Source organism: Streptopelia decaocto (assembly GCF_964273445.1).
Source record: "Streptopelia decaocto genome assembly, chromosome: 1".
NCBI classification, from domain to species: domain Eukaryota; kingdom Metazoa; phylum Chordata; class Aves; order Columbiformes; family Columbidae; genus Streptopelia; species Streptopelia decaocto.
In genome coordinates this window covers 180,715,365-180,742,452 of record NC_138663.1, presented here as the reverse complement: position 1 = coordinate 180,742,452, position 27,088 = coordinate 180,715,365, and the positions used below count along the sequence as shown (strand labels likewise).

Below are 27,088 nucleotides of genomic sequence, written 5' to 3'. Positions count from 1 at the left end.
GATCAGAAATGCTCTTGCTTAATTTGCATCGGTTCCCATTCAGTTATTAGGCACAACTGACATTATAAGAACAAAAAAAACAACCACCACATTGAAGGGTGAAATGCTTCTTTTCTCATATTTTTTTTTTCTTGCAATACCAGTTCTTTTTTTAAAAGAGAATGGTTTTATGTCATCATGAAGTGTTTATTCTGGGAGGGAGGAGGGGAGTCTGTGATGTTTGTTCTAGGCATCTAAATTTAAATGACTAAGTTAAGCACATAAACTCTCTAGACTGCGTGTAGAAACCTATGGAGAGGGAAGGGCTCCTCTAGTCAGTAGTTCAAGGGCTCTTGCTTAAATGAGCAGTATTTTATTACTATGTCATGCAATAAACCAGGTGTTTAGGGTTATATTTTCTTTTACCTTCTTGCTGCTCTTGTGCTCCCGGATGATGAGAAAAGCACAGAAAGTTTTCTGTATATCTAGGTTTGTTAACTGACATCTTCCTGTATTTCATTAAGCAGATCACAAAATTACTAGAGCACAAGGGAATGAACTTCCTTCCCCTTATATAAATACAAACAGCCCACTCTGATGTTTAGTTCAAAGCTCAGCAATTTTACCTATGCAAGAGTGGAGATTGGTGGTGGAAACATATCCCTTATATTTGAAGTTGGAAAGAGAATTTGGACTCATATAGGCCTGTCATGGAAGTTGGGAAGCCTGCAATTTAGGAACTGTTACACTATACTGTTCCCAAATCTGTTTTGCCCATCCTCCTTTTTGCAGTGGGGACCACCAGAAGATGCTTTTGATGAGTCCTGAAATGGGTTTGAAATAGGCAGGCCGTGACATTTGGTCACATCCTAATCCTCCACAGACAGAAGCTGGCTGAAGTCAGGTCTGACATATGGATGTTAGTTTCCCTTCTACATCTTATCTTAGCATTAAATATTAAATACAGGTTTTCTTGCTGCCCACGTAACAGGGAGAAGGTGCAGCTACAATATATCACCTTTAGAGAAGCAGTTTTCTTGTAAGAAAATCAAGGGGAAAATGTTTAAATGAAATTACTGTGAGTACTCAGAGAGCAGGTGAGCACTGTCAAACTGGAAAGATTTATTGAGCTGAATCCCCAGGGGTATGGCCTGGGTTCAGGACTATTCAGTATTTTCATCAATAATTTGGATGAAGGAGTGGAGAGTCCCTTTGTTAAAGTTTTAGCCAACAGCAAGAGACACTAGGGAGGAGAGGATTAGCACTCAGGAGATCTCAGTAATTAGAGGGATGGTCTGGAAATAAACAGAATGTGACTTCGTGAAGACAAGTGCAAATCTGCGCCTACATTGAAATAATCAGCTCCGCAGGCACACGGTGGGAGAGAGCAGCCAGGTAGCAGCTCTGCCACGAGGGAGCTGGAGGTCGTGATGGAGCAATGACTCAGCCGTGGAAGGAAGGAGCATCAGGCTGGGTTGGACAGATGGGGATGTCGCCTGTGAGACACAGACGGATAATCCCTTCGGCGGGATCAGTGAGATTGGTTTCTGGCATCATAACTTGGGAAAGATGTGGCCACAGTCCCGAGGAGAGAAAGGCATCAGGGAGGAAGCCTACAAAACATCTATGGAGCTGTGCCAACGAGGAGAGAGGCAAAGCATTTGTATTTAGCCTGGGGAAGGCAAGGCTGAATGGAGACAGGATAACAATCTTCAAGCACAGTTAGTCTCCAAAAAGAGGAAGGTGGTGAGCTATTCTGTGTTCAGAAATTATCCTTTGTGGTTTAACCACTATTTTCTGTGGTTAGACAAAAAAAAAAAAAAAAGAAAGAGAGAGGGAGAGAGAAATGGAGATGGCAGCAGATAACCTGACTTTACTGCTTTACTTATGAAGTGCCTTGGGGCATAAAGCACATGATCAAACATAGTCGAGTTACTGCAGCTTAATGAGTTATTGCCTGTTGGCTGAACCATACTAATTAACCATGTGTATGCCCTTAGCCTGCCTCCCTTGCCAAATTAAATGGGCTCCCTTAAATTCTTGTGTTTTACTCTGCAGATGAGGCAGGCTGAAAGCTTGTGTAAGATCGGTGATTATAGCTCAGCTGATGGAGGGTGACTTCTCAGGGACAGAAACTTGTTCTTAGCACTCAATGGTAACATGGGCACTGTTATACCTGGAAGTAATAAAAGGGATTTGACAAGGGAAGAGGAGCAGAAAAGAGACCTAAATATATGTTAATTCACAGGTGTATGTCAACAGGAAAGTGGCTCTACACAATTGTGTTGGAAGTGTAGTAACACCGAGTTTTATAAGAGATCTCAGTAGTTTTTGTCTGGGAAGGCTTCTAACACAGTAATTAAAAAAACGTAGCATGGAGAACACTACAGAGCACTGCACGCATTTCTCTCACAACTGCACACATGCTTGCTTTAAGTCTCTCCTGTTTTTTTAGTGTTTTTCAGTAAATTATTCTTTTTGACTCATATCCTCATGCTGCCCTCCAATTGTTGCTCTCAGCCATCAGCAATGGCTGCTGTAGTTTCTCCTTTCAATGAGGATTTTCAGTGAGAGTTTTCCCTCTTCCTTTTACCGTGACAGTTAGGAGTTGTTGGAGTGGAGCTTTCCTGGTGTGCTGGTACATGTGGAGTATACAGTGTTTCTCCTTCCTTCCTTCCTTCCTTCCTTCCTTCCTTCCTTCCTTCCTTCCTTCCTTCCTTCCTTCCTTCCTTCCTTCCTTCCTTCCTTCCTTCCTTCCTTCCTTCCTTCCTTCCTTCCTTCCTTCCTTCCTTCCTTCCTTCCTTCCTTCCTTCCTTCCTTCCTTCCTTCCTTCCTTCCTTCCTTCCTTCCTTCCTTCCTTCCTTCCTTCCTTCCTTCCTTCCTTCCTTCCTTCCTTCCTTCCTTCCTTCCCTCCCTCCCTCCCTCCCTCCCTCCCTCCTTCTCTCTCCCACCCCATTCCCCCCCTTGCCATTGATTGTTTTTCCACTGTTATAGTCAGTTTGAAGTATGTTGCTGAGGATGAACATTTGGATGTCACAATCTTAGAGAAGATTTTTGTTTACAGTCTTATTTCTGTCCGGTGTCGTATGTTGTCCCTTTTGAAGCAGTTTATTCTTTTGCTAATAGCATATAATTCAGAGAGGCAGCAAACTTGGCAAATTTGCTCAGCAGACAAGTTTGGGAAGTGCTATGTGAAATGAAAACAGAGACTTTGACTTTGTTAGTTTATTGCTGTTTTATAGAATCACATCAATCAGCCTGGAAAGGACCTCAGGAAGTTATCTTGTTCCGTTCTGTGCTCAGAGCAGGATCAAGTTTATCACTGTCTTTTCTGACTGCTGTTTGTCTAACCTGTTTTTGAAGCAAACCCCCTGGACAACCTTTCCCTGTACTTTCCTATCTTCAGCCACTTCATCTGATCCAAAATAACATAGCTGATGACAAGTTACACACAGTTCAGCCTAAACCAGCCAAACTACATTCATTTGCTGCTGCAATCCTTCCAATTTTTGGTAGGAAACAGAAATGCTAGAAATCTTCACAGAGATTGTTTGATAACGTAAAAGTTTTGTAATCTAATTTCGTCTAAAGTTGATTGTTTTCCCTTCAGGACATAGATTTTTGCACTGGGAGAGAAACTACAACATACTATGAGCTATAATGCTACAGTAGTAATATATACACTTCATTTTGTAACTGCCTGCAATCTGGAAACAAGTTTTCATGGCTGTGTCTTATATATGTGGAAGGAGGTGCTATTACCTACTATTTGGTGTTAGGCTTCCTGGCTTTCACAGATACATGCTCTAGACTGAGGATTTGTGATTTAGTTGGAGCTGAAATTTAGTCTGGGTCTGGGGAGTCTGTCCACTGCAGCACAGAAATAATTAACATCTGCATTAAGTTAATATCCAGATGTGGATCTACAGCAGGGGAAAGTCTGTGGCTGATTGGAGCTAGGGTTTGTCTTATCTCTAGTTTTACAGTGAAGAAATTTTATCTTAAAACAGTACTCTCGTAGGGTCCTTCCAGTACTGCTAACCCCCTCTGGTATTACCCAGGAAATATCAGACAATAACTGCTCCACTGAGACCCAAAGTGAAACCATCATACAAGAAGAACGTGAGAACTGCTGAACAGACTGTATTTCCAGTTATCTGAGAACAACTGTACATCTACAAGTAGCTGAGAATTGTGATGCTAGTATGATTCTGTCACGTCCTTCAGCAGATACATTTTGTACAGACAGACCCTAGTACACACAGATTAAAGAACAAACAAACCATTTTCTCCCCCTGCATGCAGAAGGAACTGTATGCAGCTTGAAAGTGAGGGGTGATGCTGGAAAAATGATGATCAAACTAGGAGGTTCTCTTAAAAAAGATGAAAGAAAGCCTATTTATTTTACAATGAGCAGCGAACTTCTGGGATTTATTCTTGCAGAAGGCTGTGGGTACAGGTACTACCAGCTAATTCAAGAAGTGGTTGGGTAAATTCATAGACAACAGGTTCATAAAGAGATACTTAGGGGAAGAAGCAGGGTTGTACTCACTAAACTCCCTAGGCAGCATGTCCTATCATCATTAACAGAGACATGGGGTGAGGTGGGCTTTCGGGGTCTCGCCCCAGTAGCACAAATCTGATCTTTTTATGAACTGCATCTCCTCCCCATCCCATCTGCCCTGCCCGTGGCTGCAGAGCCGAACCTACCTATCACAGGGCTAAAAAGGTTCTTTGCTGGGCTTGCAGTAATCTACAAAACTGGAGGTGGCCCATGGAGAAATGAATAATTGGGGTCATTAGCGTAAGGCATACTAGATCTGGATCTGGGTTAAGGGTGCTTAGACCTACCAGTATCATTGTCCAAAAATTCCTATTCGCCGCTATAGAAGAGAAGAGGAGAGACAGACTGTCAGACATACAGTTTGTCTATTTTTGCGTTCACTACATTTCATGAAAGCTGGAAATGTCGTGTATTTTCCAGAGCTCACACCATCAAATAATTCTCAGTAGTGTCACAAATAACATTGTTTCAGGTCTGTCAGGGATTTATGGACTAGAGCCAAAGACCCTTGAAATCGATATCAATAATTCTGCTGCTGAAGCTGAAGGCAAAGCTCCAACAGCTGTCAGGGGCTGTGGTTTTTTATACCCCCTCTAGCCGCAAGGAGGCAAGACCATCATAATTAGCTGCTAATTGAGAAGCCTGCATCTGAAAAGCACAATTTCAGAGAACAAAGAGCCAGAGAGGCTCATTTCCAGGGCTAATTAGAATTAATTCATAGCTATAAGTAGAAGGGCTCCCATAGTTCTGGGACTCTCTCTTGCCCTCTCCTGAAATTCTAGTCTAAACATATGTACGACAATCACAGAAGGCTCAGCATGACTTGTGCGGCTCTTGTGCAATACAGAAATAGCACCGCTTGTTAGAAATCAGCCTGTTTTGTTTTGTTTTGTTTTGTTTTGCAGCCCTGGGCTATGTCTCCCTTTTGCTGCCTCTCGTACCTGCGCTTGGGTAATGAAACCTTCTGCCTTCACTGCCCCTGGGGGTTGTCATGGTGTTTGCATGGGGACTCCGGTGCCACAGTCCTCACCCAAGCTTGCAGCAAGTGCCCAAGTGGCTCTGTTGCCTGCCCTTCCTCCCTTTAGTGATCTGTGTACTAACAAGCAAAGTGACAACCCCAGCACTTTTTCTGCTAGTGCAGGAACAGGGCTTTTAGGAAGGAAAAAAGAAAAGGTCTGCAAAACTGTCTGTTGCACCCTCTTGAAGATGCCTCAGGCAGGACTAACTTGAGGCACCTCCATGAGCTGCGGGAGGCCATTTGTTTTTCCCCCAACAGGTCCACAGGAGCTGTGTTCCTACCTGAACTGGAGCCCCACCAGAGTCCCTGGTAGCTCTTCAGGTGGTGAGGACAGAGGCTGCAGCTTCTAGTCTTCCTGTGGTTTCTTAGAATTCTTCAAGAGCTGATTTTATTCTTTAAGGCCTGAAGTTAAAAAAAAATAAAATAATCCTGTACAGTAAACATCTCTCAAGTCACAGAATCACAGAATCACAGAATGTCAGGGATTGGAAGGGACCTCGAAAGATCATCCAGTCCAATCCCCCTGCCGGAGCAGGAACACCCAGATGAGGTTACACAGGAAGGCGTCCAGGCAGGTCTTGAATGTCTCCAGAGTAGGAGACTCCACAACCTCCCTGGGCAGCCTGTTCCAGTGTCTGTTACCCTCACTGAGAAGAAGTTTCTTCTCAAATTTAAGTGGAACCTTTTGTGTTCCAGTTTGTACCCATTACCCTACAATATTCATGTCTTACTTGAGATCATCGTGTCTCTCTTGTTCATGTTTAGGCTACCACTTGCCAGTCCCAGCAGCTCTCATAACTTGAGGATTGAGTCAATGCAAGGGCACTCCAGTGAGAAAATGAACCAGATCGTTCTCTTATGAGAGCCAAAATTTTCAAAATGCCTCTATTTGTGTTGCTTCTATTTTTAGTTGTCCAATAGAAGGTGCTTTTAAAATGAGCTTAATTTTTTTTCAGAAGGTGTTAAACAACTATCTGTGGAAGACTGCAATTACTTCAATTTGCTTCAAGCTAGAGACCAGAAAAAGTGCAAGGTGATAATTGATCTGGAAAAATGCAGGATAACACGTTCTCATTAGTGATGATCTTGTTATAGAGGAGGTGGCTTGCTGAATTCTGTTGTGCTGGCCTTCCTGTGTAAGGATGTCTAACAAACCTCAGAAACTTCACAGTTTAACTGTGGGTGTTGGAAGCTGATGCTCCTGAAGCAGAAAAGTGGCTTAAATTGCAGGAAAGGAGTGTGTACTGCTCAGTAGCTGTGAGGTGCCTCAATTATGGCTCCAAATATAGATTAACTGCTGTAGCTTTCATTACCCAAAACTGAAAATCTGGAGTGTGATACCTCTGCGAGTGTGTGCTGGGGCATATGTGAACAACACGTTGCTGAGCGCCTTGAGTACCTTTTAGATTTCCTGTTAAAGGAAACTGATTTTCTGAAAAAAGATTTTCCAAAGGATTTTCTGCCCACAGGTGGCCATCTGGGTTAGCAAATTGCAAGAATAATCTTTCAATTCTTTTCTACGTGGCTTAAGCAAATCCTCCTTTCTGTGCAGTGTATCTTGTATGTTATTACACAATTCCCTTAGGTTCATTTTGGTGAGTGACAGCATCTACTGCTGTCACGAGACCAGCCTGCCTTACCTTGTCTTCGCAGCCCATTGTGGAGAGGGGATCCAGCTGCCACAGTCTGTGCATGTGTTAAGGCTTCAGCTGGAACCAAACCCCACCATAACCGCTCTGCTCACCTTCCACTGCCTCCAGGGCCCCAACTCCTGGGGACATGAGCCAGCAATGTCCTCTTGCAGTCCAGAAGAACAACTGTATCCTGGGCTGCATCAAAAGCAGCATGGCCAGCAGGTTGAGGGGGGTGATTCTGCCCCTCTGCTTTGCTCTGGTGAGACCCCACATGGAGTCCTCAGTACAGGAAAGGCATGGACTTGTCGGAGAGGGCCCAGAACAGGCCACCAAGATGATCAGAGGGCTGGAACACCTCTCCTATGAGGACAGGCTGAGAGCTGTGGTTGGTTGGCTTGGAGAAGGCTCTGGGAAGACCTTATTGTGGCCTTTTGCACTTAAAAGGGGCTTATAAGAAAGATGGGACAGACTTTTTAGCAGGGCCTGTAGTGATAGGACAAGGGGTAATGGTTTTATACTAAAGGAGGGGGATTCAGGCTAGACATGAGGAAGAAATTTTTTACACTGAGGGTGGTGAAACACTGGAACAGGTTGTCCAGAGAGGTGGTAGGTGCCCCATCCCTGGAGACATTAAAGGCCAGGCTGGACGGGGCTTTGAGCAACCTGACCTAGTTGAAGATGTCCCTCCTCATTGCAGGGGATTGGACTAGATGACCTTTGAATGTCCCTTCCAAACCAAACAGCATAGCAGCTTCAGCCTGAGAGGTGGGACTTCACATTTCCATCTGACCCAGATGACCACACCTGCTTCCTCAAACTTCCCCATTGCACAGTTTTGTCACTGAAGGTTTACAGATAGCTTGATTCTTCAGGTGCTGCATGCTAGGTAAAAGCAACTTGGCAGGCAGAGCTGGTTGTAGAGGGTTGCCCGACACAGTAATGCTCCTCGTTTATAAGGCAAAAGGACAGCCTCACCTTCCCCTTCATACAGCCATTGCTCCTGCCCTGCCACCCCACACTGGTGCGGGCAGCCTGCAACCCACTGCTTCTGACCTGGCTTGTGCTGCTACAAACCCACATGCTTCTCACCACAAGAGCCTCCCATTACTTTCTGGGAGGTTTCCATCATTTTCCTTTGCCTAACATCTGGGTTCCCTGTGCGGTCTTCAGTAACTTTACACTGCTTCAGTCCTGCAGGCGAATGGTGGTGCAATGGTTTGACAAGGTCCCAAGTAGTTCAGTCTGGCTCAACACCATAATTTCCTTCCCCTTTACACGTTGGATTCCTGCTGCATTGCCTGCTGTCCTACCTTCAGCTGCTGCTTGAAACACTGAGAAGAAGTCACAGTGGGACTTGGCATTTTCCATTGGGTCCCAGTGGCTCATGTTTACTGGATTTGTTTGCATCTGCAGTGGCTCGTGTTTCTTATGTTAGGTCAGCAAAGCTCAATAAGGTTGTAGAGAAGTCTAATTTTAAAGACTTTAAAGCTATTTTTATTTAACATCTCACTGACCTGGCCTGTAGTAGAGCAATCAGATGATTATAGAGCCAACTGCTTGTTGGGCATTGTTCTCCTCTTGACCTTAGGTCTCTTCCTCATGAAGACACGAAGCATGGTATCAAATGAAAACTCTTTCCTTGGATTGTAAAAGTCTCTTTAACACCTTCTTTTCCTCTACACTTTATGCACAAATTAACTGACTGACTGGGATTAGAAGTGGAACCAGAGATACTGAAATACCATTACAATGGTGCTGGGACTGCTTTGTACCTAAGTGATACCATATGTTGGCCTGCTTCTAGCAGTGTTTACTGTGTGACTACATCAGCTCAGTAGGGATCTGTCTGGAAAAACAGTCAGGATGGAAATGAATAGCTGAAGAGAGCTGCTCTGAGCAAGTGCTGAAAGAGCTGCTAAGGGGCAATGCCAGAACCACCGTCTTTGATGACTCTGTTTCCAAACCAGGCAACCTGCAGAATTGGTTATGACCAAGAAAGGAAGAAGATTGTTCCAAAAAGCACTCAGGAGATGTCTTTGCTCCTCATTACTCAGTCTGTATGCAACGATGATCATCAACCCTGGAGATGGCACCCAGCCAGAATACCCAAATACTGCTTAGCATGATACTGTACGGCAGGAGACTGCAACCTGTAACAGGATAGAAACTGAAAGCTGGCAAGTGGCTTCGAGCTTCATATCTAACCCTCATCTGTCATATCAAGAAGTATCCATAGATTTCAATGCTTGCATGATCCTGCTTTCTGTAGTACAGTCAGTCAAACTCTCTCTACTCAGTCTGAAAACCAAAGGTGTCAACGACACATTTCTCATTGCTAGCTTCAGATGTAGGCTTAACAACCAGCATTGGACTGTTGTGAAGCAGAATAAATCCCAAGAAGTCCATATAGCCACACACATGTGGAGGATGGCTGATACATCATTTATATCTCATATTACTGCAATTATAACATTTCTATCTTTAAGCAGTACTTTCCTTGCAGTGTTCTCTAAATATTTCTTTTTGAAGTCTTACATTTACTCCCATTATAAGGCTCAAAATGTCCCAGAATCTGAAAGATATTTGATCCAATCCCACAGCCGCTATCCCAACAAACATGTAAATAAAACAAAGATTCTGTGACTGAAGATCTCAAGCAGTTGCGGGGAGGATTAGGGATTAGGGAAAGATGATTCTGCCATTGTTCTCCTAACTGATAAAAGACAGACCACTATTGTTTTGAATAATGCTGTTACCACACAAGCCTCAAGCAACTTAACAGAAGATCCTATGTAATCAAGAAGAACCGCTTCTGGATGTTGGCAGTCTTCCTGTGAAGTGACTCCATTCCAAGTGCTCAAAAATTAGGAGCAGAGTGAGGGAGGCAGTATCTCTGCTTCTTCTTTTTAATTGAAAAAAATGCTTTCAGATTAATCCATTTATTTTTTTCTCTGAAAATTGCCTTTCTTGCACTGCATCTCTTCTGCGTCTGAGCTCCTTCCCAGCCCTGACACAGCCCCATGGTGTGCTGTGATGCTACATTGCTCCTGTCTGGTCAGTCACTCCTCCCCTCCCAAACCCAAAAGAGCTGGAGAAATTATAAAAGCAGCTCTGCATGAACCCCCTCCCACCATGGCTTTCCATCCTACTCCTGTTCATCACCTGAACATGGCATCAGGCAGATTCATGTTTATAACAGTGAAAGCAGCCAACCAGATTGGGTGAGATTACAAAGAACTCGAGGCAGTTTCATGAGGTGTACTTAGAAATACACACCTATATTTACTCTGAACATCAGCTCTTCTGTTGAATATTGCTGCATATTTAGAAGGAATTAAAACAAACAAACAAATAAACAAGCAAACATATGAAAGGGAGAATCATACTTGTACAATGTATGAGTGTCATCCTAATGCAGATGTCATATATTAGAGGACAAAATGAAGGTGCCTGGCAACCCAAAACAGTCATCTGTATATTCAAAGGAGATTTAAACATGGGATTTAAAAGCAGCTCATCTCTGCAGGGTATCTGGATGAATCTTAACAGAAACTTTACTAATTTGGCCTTTCAGGAGCTCCCAAGACAAACCAATTGCTGAGCCCCAAAGCCTCTCATGGGATTGTGGTGGGATCACATGTGCAACACACTTCAAATATGACTGGCCCCATATGAGATTTGACTAAATGCTGTTGTGCAAGCCTCTGGGGTGAATGTGCAGAGTGAGAACCAGTCCATACCTTTGAAGCTGAAGTGGTGGCTGTTGGTTTAGAGCTGTAGTAGCACGTGGCTGGTTGGTGGGCATTGGTCTCAGGTGGGGGAAAAGTAGAAACCATCTACTCAGTGAAGCTGGAGCAATGAAGGGTGAGAGCCACCAGAGGGTTTAGGAGGTTGTGCTGCTCCATGTCCAATACCATTGCAAATTAAACACTGCACTGAGCGAGCTCCCATGAAGCATGCCTCATCTTCTTCCCAGCTCCACCACGTAACTATCCATGTCCTCCCAGGGCTGCTACAGACACCAAATTTGCCTTTAATAGAATTGTGTGGATCCAAGACCCTTGTCACACACAGTTTAGGTTGCCTTTTGGGGAAAGGCTCCAGGGAAGTTTTAGGTCCATGCATGTCAAATGAAAAATGGCCATCTTTGGACATAAATTATTCTCCTTTTCTCCCTCTCAGAAAGCAAGTGTGTAAGCAAACCAGCTGCAGGCAAAGGCTGTGATCTTCCTTGCACTTTTCTAGCTAGCACCTCCTGTCCTTTCCCTCTGTCATTTAATGAACAAAAAAAAGTGCCCTGCTTCTAGTTGTTTGGCAGCTGCCCACAAGCCTGTGTGAGAAGTGAAGAGTGATGTGCTGGGGAAATCTGACTCCCAGTGCGACAAGGACCTGCAAGCAAAAAAAAAGAAAGAACTGCTGAATATATACAGAGGAGCTAAAGAGTCGCCAATGGACCCCTAAAAATAAAAAAAACCCACATTTGATATCCTTTAAGTGAGCAGCATGAGTAGTTGCATGAAATTAAGAAAGGGAAGTTATAGACCTTGAAATCAGGGAGCTTTTATTAAGATATACTTTCTAATAGCACCCCAGGAGAAGAGCAAAAGCTGTGTGACTTGATAAATTTAAAACTGGACAAGACAAAGCACTAGTGAATAAACCAGAGTCAGTAAGTGAAACAGAGTCAATAATCCTGCTTGGGCATGGGGTGAACTGTTGGCCTCATGTCATGTGTCTTTTGCATTCCCCACTTCTGTGATACTAAAAAAAGTCTGATCCAATCCAGGGATTACACAAAGAATGCACTCCAACAAAGGGAAATGCATGGCCTTTCTACTCACCCTCCAGTGGCATTCAGGACCAGAAGAGGGGTTGGTCTGACTAGGCAGGATTACATTCCTGGCTGTGTCTAGCAAATACTATGTGGGTTAAGAGGAAAAATATATGTACCCTCTCATTAGAATATTTTCTTTGTGTTTTCCTGTCAGCCAGGTGTCAAATGGAGGCAGTGATGGCCATTGAAGCCATTCCTGCTTAACAGCATGTCTGAGACATTATTTCTTCCTGTGGCTGCACGAGAATGGGCTAGTCCCAAGCGCAGATCAGCAATTAGGATATTAATAGTCTTATTACTTTGCACAGTCTGGTTTGCTTTAAAATTCATGGTGCAGTTAGACAAGGTTCGTTCATAACAGGAAAAGCACAGAGATGCAGGAAGACTGAGTCAGAACAGAGCTTTGAAATGCATCAAGCAACCATTTAATTAAAGAAGGGTACTCCAATATTGTGTTCCAAATGATTACTTATTTATGTACTCCTCAAATAGTGCTATTTTTAAACTCGGTTTTGAAGAGAAGACAATTTGTATTTTTACATGCAGACAGTCTTAAAGTTAAATGAGCTGCCAGCATAGCACTGCCCAAGAGGAGAAGGAAAAGAAAAACCCCTGTGTCAGTCCTGGTTCTTCTGCTCCCTCACAGCACCACAAGTGCTAGAGATCAAAAAAAAGTGCCTCAACTTACACAGGCTTGCCAGCTTCTCCCCATGGTCCTCCTGCGGCAGCTCATTGCCCGATGCTGTCAGGACATGGGTTTGGAGGTGCCTGGAGACCGGTGCTCAGAAGCCTGGGGAGATGGACAGGAAGAAATGCAGACATTTGAGGGGTGCCTCCTGGTGAGAAAGAAGGGTTTTGAACTTCTAAATTGTGGATATCCATGGGGTGTGATGCAGACAGGAATTTTCTCTTATGGTGCTGATATTAAATCAAAGGCAAACCCGGTGTTCAAGTGAGGAGCTTCATCCTTCACTCCTCTGATATTTCTGAATGCACTGGAGTGGAGTGTGAAGTTCATCAGGGCACCGTTTTATGCCCATTTTTTACTGATCTGAGTAAGTTGCGAGGAAACAAAATTTTGGCTCCAATAGATGTTTGAAAACTTCATTTTTTCTTAGGAGTGGAGCTGAGAAAGGCCTGTGTGGGAAGGAATGAATGTTTGCTGAGTTCACAAATAAATCTGAGCCCAGTGGCTTCTTCCATTTCCTTCCCTAACAAAAGGCTGGACCCAAGTGCACTAAAGTCAAAGAGAGAGACTCTCATTGACATCAAAGGACATTGAATTGGTCCCAATGAAGGACAGCCTCAGCCAGGAACCAGCAGAAATAATAGCATGTGATGTACGTGACCAACTGCCACTAACCAGCCGCTCAGATTCCAAGCATTAAATACTGCAAACTGCGAACTTGCAAACAATTAATGAAAATGTGCCAAAATAATTCAAAGAAAAATATGTAAGGAAACTGCAATGTGTTTGTGGGTATTCTGTGAGCAGAAAAATATGTTATATTTGTGGAATAAATTAGTCCCTGAGAAGTGTTCTCTCAGCTCAGAGTTGTGTGCACTCAAGTCAGCTAATCGAACCAAAGCTTTTTTTCTCTTGCCAAAGGAAGCGGGTAAGTTCAGAGACATAGATTAAATGAGTTTGGTTCTGCTTTTAAAATGTGAGGCGCCAATTATATCTCATCTCAACAGTTCTCATCATTTTACTGCTATCTAAATGTTTCGGTTTATTCTCTCACGAATGCTGACAAGCTTTGGTCTGGTGTTTATCCATATCAGACACTGCAAAGCTCATCCAGTCTCTTATCTCTTTCTGATTAGATTACCGTAATGCCCTGCCGCAAGGTTCGCTGGGCTGCTTCCTCTGGCAGGGAATGCCACCACTGTGAGAGCATCGCGCGCGGGAAGAAATCCAGCCATTTTATTCCGGCCACATCATGCCCTTCACTGGTTATAAACAAAAAGGATTAACTAAAAATGAGACTATCTGCAGCTGGGTTCTGGATCAATTAGGAAATGGGGTAACAGCAAGAGCAGGCATCTCTCCAATGTGGTGAGGAATATCTGTGAAGAAGCAGCGCAGTAAAGGAATGAGCGTCAGGCTTAAACCTGCAATTCACACTTGGTCCTTTCTAGACAAATGTGTTAGGGCTGTGTGCGGACCGGCCTGTGCCTCATTTATGGGCTGTCTCAGTGAATTAAAAGGATCCATTTAACTCTTCCCTGGGAGGATCTGCACTTGGTGGCAAGCAGTGGAGTGGAGGCGGGCTTGTCTATGTCTACGACATGGGATGGTGGCTTCTGATGCTGGTTGAAAAGAGTCTGTCAGGAGAATGCTTATCTGCATTCAAGCAGCCCACACCTCCAACAAGCCATGCAGAATCAGAGGTGAAGGAATGAAAGGGTTTTGGGGTGCAAACAAGCCAGCTCCAGACAAAGCCTCAGAGGTTTTCAGATAGGACCCCTAGAGGCAGGGAGCATGGAGAAAGATAGACCTATAGAATAAACTTCTCATTTACCTGCACATGGTGGCAACCACCACACCTGCTCAGCTGCAGGTTTGGGTATGAGGGTCACAGCTCTACTCACTAACACCTGGATTTTAGTTCAGCTTCTAAGGTGGGATAGCAGCAAGAGCCACACTGCTCCTGGGGCTGTCCCACTGCTGGCCCAGCTGCTGAAAGTTCCAGCTCTCTTTACAGGTGGGTGGTTATAAACAGGGGTGGTTATGAATGCTTTCAGATGCCAACCAGTTCTCGATCCTGACAAGCAAGCACCTCTTCCTATCCGAGCATTACACAGTGCTCTAAAAACCTTCAAAGACACTCTCCTAAAGACTGTTTTACATCAGGACACTGAAGCACACTGGATGACTTCTTCAAGGTCACACACAAAACCAGCGTGGCACAGACTGCAGGTTGCTTAAATCCCCAAAGATAACATCTCCTTGCTTCCCTGGTGAGTCCCTGTCACTGAGCATCAGTCTTTGGCCCTCTTTGCCTTTCAGCTGTTCAACTGACTGCTGCTGCTTTCTGCACAATTGAAGTCCTGTTTTATATGGTTCTCTTGGTAGTGGTGTTATATATAACTGCTCTTACCTTCAACTGGAGTGTTGTTTTTTCTTTTTTCTTTTTTCTTTTTTTTTTTTTTTTTTATTTTTTATTTTTTTTTCTTTTTTTTTTTTTGTTTGGTTTGGTTTTTGCTTTGTTTTGTGTGTGTGTATTTTTAAAGAATGTTCAGCTCATGATTTTGCTTCAAGTGCTGTGAGCATCTTTTGTGCAGCAGGTGCTGCTCAAAATTAATTGTTTGCCTCAAAATTATACTCTCATCTAGTGATTTTCAGGTGCATCAGTTGTTCCGTTAGGGCTGCCACTTCCTACACCCTTTTGGTGAGCACCACTTCTCTCACAGCCAGTGTTTCTTCACTCTTTTCTCCCCATAATACAAACTATTTTCCGATTGCCAAGCCTTGCAGACCAATACCTCCCCTTTTTTGTCTGTCACAGACAAAAGGCTACTGAGCACAGCTCTAAAGCTCATTAAAGTCCACAGCATTGCTTGTTTAAATGCATTTTTTTTAAGTTACCATGTCAAATGTGCTTAGCCTGCAGTATTGGCTTGCTGCAGCAGTGTGTGTCTGCAAGCTCTGCCATGCTTTTGCTGATGGTGGGCGGGGAGATGCCTGGAGGGGCCTCTGGAAGGAAATCCCTTGGCCTGACTGCAGTGCTGGGGGTTTTCGCATCTCTGGGGGTGGCCTCTGCTCTGCCAGGCAGGCACCTTCTTTCTCACCTCTCTGAAGATGCTGTGGAGAAGAGCAGGCCAGTCTGGGCAGTAAGCCCACTGATGGACTTTCTGCACAAGGCAGAACTGCTGCAGCAAACACTTGGCCTGAGACCTTGACCTGGCAACATTAGAGGAGCATATTTAGTGGTGGGGATTAAGTGGGGCTTTGCCATTCCTCTCCATTAGCACCATCCAGCACATGGGTGGGGTCACAAGACAACATGGGAAGATCTGCAGCTGCCCCCTTTGTAGCTGTATCTGGCTTTTACATCCAGCTCATGTACTTCTCCAGAAGCCATGCTGGCCACTCAGTTGTGAATCTAAGTTCTTCAGTCCGAGGAAGGAGTAAATACAAATAGAAAAAAATGCATATTGTCTCAAAACAGCTCTAAACATGATGAAGGTTGGGTTAGTCTGCCCGGCAAGAACTGTTCTGCCCATCATGGTCTCCCGCTTTTCAGCTAATGCATTGTATGGTGTGGTCTCAACTTCTCTCCCTCAGGATCCTGAACTTCTAGTGCAACTTTTGGCCTTGCACTGGTGATAAGATCTGCCTCATACACTTGCTTTCAGCTTCTGGGAACTATCCAGATTATTCTGCAAAAGGCACCCCATAGTAGACTTGCTAGTCACTGAGTCTTGGCTCTGCTCTGGGACTTGCATTACAAGCTAGCCAAAGGTAGAGAGGAAAAGTGGGATTTTTTTTTACATAATAAAACAAGTTAAATCAGATCTAACAAGGTAAGGGCTAAAGTACATGAGAATGGCATAACATAGTGGTTCTGTCCCTCTTTTTGCTTTCACTGTTCAGCATCTATTTGGCTTCTTTCTTGCATCCTGAGCTGATGCATGTACCTAACATTGGCTGGGTGAAGTCTTCCTTAGCTTCTGTGTTTGTCTTGTAGTACAAGGTGCTGGTTCTGAGTCCCTTTGGCTCTACTTACAGAGAAATACGAAGCAACAATAATTTTTCCCTTGCGTCTTCATGCTACAAAGGAAATGCTGCTTGCCACTTCTACTAGGAATCCACTAAATTGACTTTTAATGATGAACAGAGCTTTTACTGACAATAATAATTCCTCACTTAGCCTTTAGCATCTGGGTCCTCAGAGCCCAAGGAAGAGTCCATTTCCCAGAGCATCAAACCATGCGCCTAGATGAGATGGTGGGAGTCAGCCATGGAGGTGCGCAGGCCTTGGATATTTTAAATTTTCTTTTATTTTTTCAGGGATTTGGTTGGTTCTTGGTTCTTTGTATGGCTACAAGTCAGCTGCTCTTTCTACTCTACTCTCCACTTTCAAAAGCTTTGCTACGCTTCTCCTCACAGTCATCACTCATAGCAGTCATTGCTGCATTGTCAGCATCTGCCTGTGGCTGAGGTGGCTTCCAGGGGTTTTCCTGAGGCTTTCTTTTGCCTTTAGCAAGGACAAAGTTGGGCAGAAGGCTGTGTTCAGTGGCTTCAAGGACCTGATATGCAATTCTTTCATTGCAAATTAAATTTTCTTGTTTTTCCTTTGCTAAGAAAGAATATCTTCCATTCTCAGACACTGCTGGCTGCCAAAGGTAGATTATCTAATTCAGCAGTGCTATTACAATTTTCTTCCTACTTCTGCTTTGCTTTACCTGAGGGAAAATGACTCGTTAGCTTTGTAAGAGCTCAAACAAGACAGGTCTCACTCACTGGGAGCAGGTCAGAAGCTATTCGGTGAGCTTGATCACTGCTACAGCTCATGCGGGCAGGCTCCCTCAGTTGTGCTGCCATCTTCGGCTTATCACAGAATCAGGAAAAAAAGAGAAATAACTCAGTGCCAGTGACAGAGAGCAGCAAATATTGCATGTCAAAGACCATCTCTGCCCCTAATGCTGTTGTTTTGGAGTGCAGCCAGCTCTTCCCCCGCAACCAACCCTCCTCCAGCTGTCATCTGCATAGGTGAGCTGGTAACCAAGAGGGCTGCGACCCTGCTCAGCAGCAGCAGCAGTTGTATAGGGTTGTAATTGTGCTGACTAGGAATGATTTCTGGTTTCTAGCTCTGTGGATGGAGAATCTGGTCTACAGTAGGTGTGGGAGCTTTTTGGGGGGGGAAGGATTTTTGTAGGTTTGGGGGTTTTGTTTGTTGTTGTTGTTGTTGTTTAAATTGTTTCTGGTTTTTTTTGGTGTTTTGTTTTTTTTTATTATTATTATTTTTTTATTTTTATTAAATCCAGAGGCTTTTGGAAATCTTTTGTCACTACAGGCCACAAAGTTGCATTTTCTTCACATTACTGAAGCAAGTAAGAAATCCAAAGGTGGCAAGTATGGTGCATACACTGTAGCTGATGGCACACAGGCAAAGAAGATGTTCTGGTGGAAGGTGAGCACAAGACAATGAGGGGAAGAGAAAAACTTAAATGAATGAGATGCCAGCACAAACCCAAAATCTGAAAATGAGAACTTCTCTCTTTTTGTTAGGTTTTGGTGCTAAGGATTTTTTAAGTGCTGAGATAACCACACCATATAAAGTATATTCGTCGTATATACAGTACATATGCATATAAAGTATATACCATTGAATTTTGTGTGGATTTCTTCTAATAACATTCTCATTTCATGGTTTTATAGTGTTTTAGTGGTGGGAAGCTGAGCTTAATGAAAGTAAGGCTCAAACTTACTCAGGTCACATCAGAAGTCAGAGAGGAGGGATTTCTCATGCCCTACACTAGTTTAATTCTCTCTCTGTTGCAGAGCTCCTAATTTCAGAAATACAGACAGAGAGTTTTCACTTGGGTTTTTACATAGGAAGCCACGTAGGCCAATTGCAAGTGCTCTGGGAGATCCTGAACCCTAGGTGAGCTCTTATGTCAGTGCCTTTGGAGGAGAGAGGCCAGATGGCCAAATAGCAAGTAGGGCATTAGGAAGCCTTAGGTTTAGTCTCAGACTCTGCCACAAACTTGCCCTGAGCTTTCAGACAAACCTCTTCACTTTTTGGTTTAGTGTTTCTCATCTGCTGAAACACATAAGGCAGCTTACCATTTTTACTGGAGTGTTGGGAAAATTGATCTGTTCCTATTTTAAGTGTGCTTGAAACAGTTGATGCTAAGCTTTGTTAAAAAGCTATCAAAGATGAAAAATTGAGATACAAATCACATGAACTATAGCCACCTATTTGTATTATTATTGATTTCATTTTGCATTTATAGTGCAATTTATTCTAGAAGCCCTTGGAATAGAAACAACAAACCTTTACATGATTCTGTCCCAGGAGATGGCAGACCAGAGATCCTGTATCTGGCTGCACAATGCAGTTATATAGAGAGATTGCACAATATTATCTCTCCCTGTACCCTTGCCTGGCTCACGTCTTAAGACAGTCAGTGTTACAACCGAATCGCTGCTGTTATTGCCTTTGTGCAAAGCCAATTGCCTGCCATCATCCTGTCAGGCACTTATACCTAGTTCTCCTAAAGTAATTTATATTAAGCCAATTTATATTACACAATGAGTGTCTGACAGAGAAGGTACCCACAGGAGGTTTACATGCTGTTTTACCTCCATGGTATTTAGCTGATCTACTGACTGGTATTACCTTTCCCCTTAGGCTTTGCCTCATTTACATACTTAGACCTTCAAACCTGCAACAACACAGTTACTCCAAAAACAACCCCTGTTTTCCAGGAATCACTTTGCTGTCCTCTCTGTGGGATACAGGATAAGTACCTATCACCTGACTCTTCAGGAGCCCCAGGCTGTGCACTCTGGTTTTCTCATTCTGTCTCTGATCAGTTCCTGTCCAGGTATGTTTGTGTTTCTATTTACTTCAGTTCTAGTTGTGTTTGCTCCTCTTTCTCGACTGAAAGTTTCTCTGGGAAACATGCAATTTGCTCAGCTTCTGAAGGTGCCAGCTTTTCACCATCTTCCAGTGATGGACCCAACTCCAATTGGGATTTTTGTCTAGTGAGTTAGCTGCTGTTTATATCTGTGAACTTATACTGGTGGAAGACTGACCTGATGACAGCTCCACCAAATCCTGTTAAGTTTCTGTTTCTGTAATTCAGCTTCCTTGACTATTTTTCTTACATCTTTTTGTCTTTTAGATCTGTATAGTGCTCTGCTTGCTGGGTGCTATGAGAGTGCTGAGGAATGGGCTGGCAGACAACCCCAAAATAGGTGAAAGCAGCTTCAAGTCATCTGAATGGGTTGGGAGGGAGTATACAACATGGCCATTACTTGAGAGAGGAACAGGGGTAGGTGTTGATATCTGGTAGCTAATATAGGGAGGGGTGCAGAGGAGGCATTAACTCCTTCTTTCTCCTTTTGTCCCTGATTAAGTCTGTGCCAGGTTGTGATGCAAACTTGCATTTACAGACACAATTCTGCCATGTAAACCTACAAAATTCCTTATAGAGCAAACATGATGAGTCATCCTTCCCTCGTTGCTGTTGTGTAGGAGCTGAACACGCTCCTCTTCTTCTACCTTGCCCCTCTGCAGGGGGAGCAGTCAAAATGCCCACTGAAATGCCCATCAAACTGGCTGTGAGAAGTTTGACAGCCAAAGACATCTGGATGTGATGTCCTCACATGCTGCAGGTTGCAGCACAGGTCAGTCAGCTCAGGGAAAAGGCTTAGCTGTCTCTTTCTCTTTTGACCTATTTGTGAGTAACATTTTATGCTTTCCCGTATTGTCCTCCACCTGATCTTGCAGCATGGCAGCCTCAGGGCAGGGGGCTCTCAGCTCCCACAGGTGAGCCCAAGCCCACGGGTGCTGGACTCCCTGCCTGATCCCACGGCACTTCACTGATTTCCACAGCAGTCAAGATTAAATCCTCCCATTTGCAAATCCGCTTTCCAGAAGACAGCTTGCATTGCACAGCAGGGGTTGAGAATACCCTATAAAGTCCAGGCCAGCACTTAAGCCAGAGATGTACCCTTTATTTTTTTTTTTTTTTCAGTGGCTTTTATTTTTTGCTCTGCAGAGTTTTCCAGGCTTTGGCTGACAATCTCACTAAAATAATTATGCGACTTTGAAAAAACAATTCATTTTTCACCACTTCCCCAGCACAGCCAGCTTTTTGTGGCTTTACAGAGAATCTCATGCTATTTGATGTTTTGCCTAAAGTTACATGCAATTAACCAAAGAAGCTCAGCCTTCACTTCACTCCCCGATTCCGTCTCTGAGTCCAAAGCTTTGAGCTGGCCATGTTGCACATGGTGCGCTTTCGGCACCTCTCACCAGCTCCTTCCATGCAAGGTGAAGCCCACCAACACGATCCAAGCCCTGGACACAGCCTGAGCACTGGTACTACACAACAATTTTCATTGTAGTTGTCTGCAGGGCTCCTGTGAATTAACACAATGAGGCATTTACCAGTACAATGCGACATTTACTGGAGGGGCCCGTGGGGTGTTCGTCGTCCCCCCTCCATGCACGTTAGCTCCAGCTGGCGTGGCACGTGCTCCCCGTATCACAAAATGCAGTCTTGTAACTGCACATGCCCCCCCATTCAGATCAGGGCCACCTCTGTCCTTGCTCACCCCTGCCTAGGAGTGAAAAAAAACCCCAGCAACCAACCAACAAAAAACCAAAACCAAAACAACAACAACAAAATACATCCCAAAAAACCTACAGCAAAGATTAAGCCTTTCAAAAGGAAGTAAATTATTTGAATGAAAGTAGTTCAAGGAAATGATTTTATCGCTCTGAAATTTTATCCATCCTTTAAAAAATAAACAATCTCGGTAACTACTTTTTCAGGCTACATTTTGCTGGTGGTTTTTATCTGCAGAAAGGATTAGCTTATCCGTGGATGGAACGTGCTGCACACACCCTGTTCCCATGCAGATTCACGCGGTGGGGAGCTGTGTTTCCAGCTCAGCGCTAGGACATTTTTCTGCACCTAAATCAGATGACTGCAAAGACCATTAGAGCAGTTTATCGTCAGAATCTGCAGGAACATACTGTACCCAAAAGGAAAATGTTCATTGATAGGGGAAGTGCAAGATCTGTGATCCTTGTAATTATGCAGATGATCCTCTCCAGAGGTCTGTGGTATGTGAGCAGGTCCACAACGATGGCTTTTGGCTGCAGCACTTTAATAGTCCACTGACATCCAGCTGTTCCTGCTCTCAAGTCCACTTGGCTGCAGCCCTGACTGGCACATCAGCACGAATGGTTTTGTTTCTCACTGGGGACACGCACAATGCTGACATCCAAAAGGCTCTTCGAAATTAGGCTGCTGCTTTTTCTGGGCAGTTTGTGTTGTGGCTCTCTTGAGACCTAAGAGAAGTTTTCACCTAGCAGGTGAGCACTGGTGGAGACACCAGACACATGGAGGAGACCAATTTTCGGAGTGACATGTCAGTATGCAGGTCAGTTGCTTCCTCTGAAAATATCCAGTCTAAACCTGGTCCAAGGAAGGATCGCTTGACATAAACACTTAGGTAAAAAGAAAACCTCCTCCCACAGCAATGTTTCTGGTTGATGTGCAACTTGTGCGAGAGCTGCGTGTTTTCCAGCATGAAAACAACCTCACTCATGTGCTGAGACCTTGCAGTGCTCCACACAAGAAAGTCACCTGGTAGTATTTACATTATAATTTATTGAAGGGCATTGCTGTAGTAAAAAATAGTTGGGAACCAAAAGAGGTTCTCCTCAAAGGTTTGAAAGCCATAGCACTGACAGGCACAATAGATGGTGCAAAAATGTGTAAGTTTCACTGCTGGTTCCTCGCCTTGCCAGGTGAAAGCCATCCTCTCCCCATAAACACTTGATTCCCATAAACACTTGATTCCCATAAAACCATGTCCTCACCAGAGAAGCCAAAGCATCTCAAGATTCCAGGGCTGTAAACTTCTGGTGACCCCAGAGCAGCTTTTTGTTGGGGAATATGATCCATGTTGATCTTGAGGAAACTGTAGCTGTTTCCTGATGGTTTATCAAGGAGTTTAAAAAAGCATCCAGCTGAGTTATGCCTCTCTACATTCAGAAGATGATCCTGCCAGCCCCCAGTCCTCCACATCAGGACCTGTTTGGGCTGTACTTGTTTGTAGCAAGGCTCAGATCCTTCCCCTTAAAACTTACCCTCTGGTGGGCAGGACTGGTTGATAGTAAGGAAATGTTCCAGTTTTCCTGATAAGGACCCAGGGGAAGTGGAGAAAAAAGTGATTTTTGCACAAGGCCATAAAGGATGACTGTTTCAAATATGGGAAACAAGCCTGGATCTCTTGACTCTTAGTTCTCTCTCCTTTTTGGCAGTAACCTAACACACTTTTTTGGTCTCAGGGAGGCCTGTCTCCAGGCAGGGGACAGCCAGGCTGACAGAGAAGGAAGCTTTGGTGGCTGCCTCTTGGAAGAGCTCATCAGGATTTTTTTATATGACTTAACACAGCTGGTTCCAGCACGGACACTGCAATGACTTTAGGCCTGCGGTTTTGATAGTGGAAATGGCCTGGACTAGCTTTTCGTAAAATTTTTACCCAAAAAGTTGTGTAACCAAAACCTGTACTACTTCCAGTACAGGTTGTCTGGGCCTGATGTGAGTTTACCTGTGCAGTTCTTTCTGGAAAAAAGGTTATAGGATGTGAAAATGAGAATTTAAATAGACAAGCAGACACAAGGGGTAACACATTAAATGCTATTTGCCTGCTGTCAGGTAGAATCATAGAATGTCCTGCGTTGGAAGGGACCCACAAGGATCATCAAGTCCAACTTCTGTTCCTGCACAGGTTAATTTCAAAATTCACACCATGTGTCTGAGGACATTATCCAGTCTCTTCTTGGGGCCGTGACACCTCCCTGGGGAGCCTGTTCCAGTGCTCCACCACCCTCTGGGGGAAGAATCTTTTCCTAATGTCCAACCTGAACCTCCCCTGGCACATCTTCCTGCCATTCGCTTGGGTTCTGTCATCGGTCACTAAAGAGAAGAGATCAGTGCCTGCCCCTCCTCCTCCCCTTGTGAGGAAGCTGTAGCCGCCATGAGGTCTCCCCTCAGTCTCCTCTTCTCCAGGCTGAACAAACCAAGTGACTTTAGCAGCTCCTCGTGTGGCTTCCCCTCCAAACCCTTCACCAACTTCGTGACGCTTCTCTGGACACTCTCTAGTAGCTCTCTCGGTGGCATTAAAAGGAGCCAGAAAATAGAGAGCAGAGGCTTTCTGCAATGCCAGATCCCAGAAGAAGAGCTAGATATATCCTATTCCTACAGCATAAATTATAAAATTGCAATATGCAGCTTCAAGTCAAGAATGAAGGTTGTTGTGCAAAAGCACGGTTAGAAGATAAATTGCTGAAGGGCTAGTTGGATGTATGGAGCAGAAACCAGGATTTATTGGCAGGACATAGCCCATGCATGTGTTTCATCTTCTAGCAGTTATTTATATAGGGAAAGGCTTAGCTGAGCTAAACCTGTTGTTGGCAGCCTACGGCATGAAGAGCTGCCCATCCAAAAGTGCCCTAGAGAGGTGTAGTCCTATGGAAATGCATTCAATGGAGTTGATACATTTTCTTATATCTAGAAGGGTTGTGTGTTTCTGCAAAGAAACCATGGGTGAGCCATAGAGCAGAGGAAGGTGCAATGGCACGGGGGAGCCTGGGTGAATGGGCAGCACCCACCATTCTCTGCTCACCCCACCTGATGGCAAAGGTGTGGGGCTGGGAAGAGGGTTGGGGCAGTGCCCGGGGGAACTCTGTGTGCTGGAGGGCACTGCCGGACAGGGGGTCACCTCAGATGAAGGAGAGGAGGGTTTTCAGCATTGTCGCTGTGCTGTGAGGAAGGAGGAGCAGGTTGTTGTGTATGAGCATCAGAAAAGCAGCTTCACTCCCCTTGCCCGGTTGCCAGCTTTAACAGGAAAACAGCGCTGGCTAGTAATAAATGTTTCGTGTTCATGAATCAGCTTTTCATGGCTGCTCTAAACTTCTTTCTAAGCCCCGTGATGGCTGGTCATCTGCCCTTCAAGCTTTCTCAGTTGGGGGTCAGGGCACTCCCTAAATTTCTCTCCTTCCTGCACAATGTCTACATTTGCTTTGCAGCCGTGGGACCCTGGCTTGCTCAGAGTGACACTTTCCTGATGGATCAGCAGTCCCTTGCCAACATAGGGGCTCTACTTTGCCTGTGCTGCAGATCACAGTGCTCCAAGCATTGAAACATATATATTTCTGTACGCATGTATATATGCATGAATGTATATGAAGTCAAACAAAGAGTTATAAATGTGCAGTGAAGAAATAACAATCTGGCTTCTTTGATTAAACAGCTTGATTTATTGGGCTAAACAATAGGCTTACTACTCTGTGCTACGTAATTGTTATTGGAGGACACATCTGGTCTCTGAGCAGAAATGCACTTTTGTGATACCAAAATATTCCAACATGTGAGGAAGAAACAATTGTCAAACTGGATCTGTATATAAAAAAATCCATCCAGAAAGGTCAAATCAATTTTGAATGATATATACCTAAAAAAGGCTGTCAGAGAGTGTGGCTCTTCAATATTATTGTGGCCAACCTATGACATTTATAGCTCTTCTCCTGACTGGCCACTGGAGGCTTCTCCATTTCTGCCTAGTACAGGCAGCTGCTGCAACATGATGTTGAAATAATTTGCTCTTTTTTCCTAAGTTTAGATATGGAGTCACAGCTACTTGAGATGCAGACCATGCTGGAGATTGCATGGAAATACAAAGAATTTGGCTAAGTACCTGGATAAACGCATGGGGCAGAAAGTCAGTTTCCATCCCAGTGAACATGGAGGGAGGCAGAGCTCCAGCTCCTCAGCCCTTACTGCTGAATGTGGAGCTGGGGACTCAGAAAGGTTGTCTCATGGCTGTCAGTGCTTATCACCATCACAAATGGGGGGAAAAAACTCAAACAAACCCACGACAAAGTTAAGAAGATTAGAGGGACTGAGCAGTGAGACCTCCCTCAAGTCTCTCTCAGTTTTTTAATGAGGCACAAAAGGGCCTTTGAAAGTAGGTGCTTTTTTTCCTGCTTGTTTTGCTACATTAGAAATTTAGATTGCCATTGTTTTCCCAGGAAGGCTCAACTCATGGAGGACTTTCAGAAGCACAGGAGCACTGCACTTCCAGCAACCCCGAGCAACCTCCTTCCTCTGGCCATCGTTGGCCACAGCCTTCATCTTGCTGCCCTTCTAGCCATCCTCATGCGCAAACAATGCCAAAGGGCCATGTTTTCAAAAGTGACCAGCAATTTCCATCTCTTGGCCTGCAACATCCTAAAAGGAGGTGAGGTTTCTGAAAGCAATGAGTATGCACACTATGGAAGAAGCCAAATCTTCTAGAGGTTCTCCAGCATGGTAGGCAAGAAGTGAGGCTTTCCACTCAAATAACCTAAACAAAATTCAGACTGGGTACAGAATTCACCTTTCCCTTTGGAAGAATTTACTTGTAACATGCTATTAGCCTGGGAGGAACATTGGACCTCCTAGATCTGTAGGGCAGTGTATGTGTAAGCTGCGTTTAAGGGAAGTGTTTGATTAATGGACATTGGGAGAAGTTTGTGTCATCTTTAAAAATATACACTCATGTGTCCAGATAACTTACACGGCAGATGACCACATCACAGAGGAAGTAAGCAGCTGTTAAGACTCGTTTATTTTTCACATGAACTGGGGTTTTCAAGCTGCTGCACTCGTGTCTGTGTGCTACCAAGCAGCACTGTCACATCCAAGCATGCAAGAAAGCATGAGTCACGTCCCTTCGAAATTAGAAAATGAGCTTTAAAAGTACACATTATCTTAAAAAACCCATGCTGGTATTTTTTATTTTTCTCTCTGTATACATATATATCAGAGTCACAGTTTAGAAGGCAAATTTAAATTTTTACAAGAAAATCACACATGAGATTTTTGTGTAATATTGTGATTCTAGACAATGATGCCTTATGGGATCCATCATGCTGTGATACTTGCACTTGATTTGTGAGACTTAGAGACTGGAAACTGGATAAAAGATTGTCTTACAAAAACGCAAACAAATCACAAAGATCCTCTGCTTTTCTTCACAGCAACAAAGAGCTTAATAAAGAAAACATGTTAATCCTGAAACTGCTGTATTTTTTTCTTGCTCTGCTTCTTATACCAACCTCCATAACCTTCTAGTTTCCTCTAATGAAATGAAAAAAGCATGAAGGACACTTTTTCTTTTTTTTTTCCCGATTCTTCCTCAAGTCCTTCTTTTTTGTATAAAGGAAGCTAACAAAACAACAACAACAAACTAGTTGCAGAAGGAAACCTGGTTTCCCTGTTGCATGAGGTGTGGCCCTATTTTGGGCTCTGCTTACCAGATC

General features: G+C 44.0%; 1 protein-coding gene across 1 annotated transcript in view; it reads left to right on the top strand.

Annotated features, from left to right (window-relative positions):
* Positions 1–26,837, top strand: part of NUFIP1 (nuclear FMR1 interacting protein 1) — a 93,477-nt gene extending 66,640 nt beyond the window's left edge. Inside the window, exons 13-15 of the transcript XR_014186173.1 lie at positions 19,468–19,586; positions 24,815–24,942; positions 25,408–26,837. The gene's annotated coding sequence lies outside the window, so the exon portion shown is untranslated. The remainder of the gene's footprint in view (positions 1–19,467; positions 19,587–24,814; positions 24,943–25,407) is intronic.
* Positions 26,838–27,088: the final 251 nt, after the last annotated feature.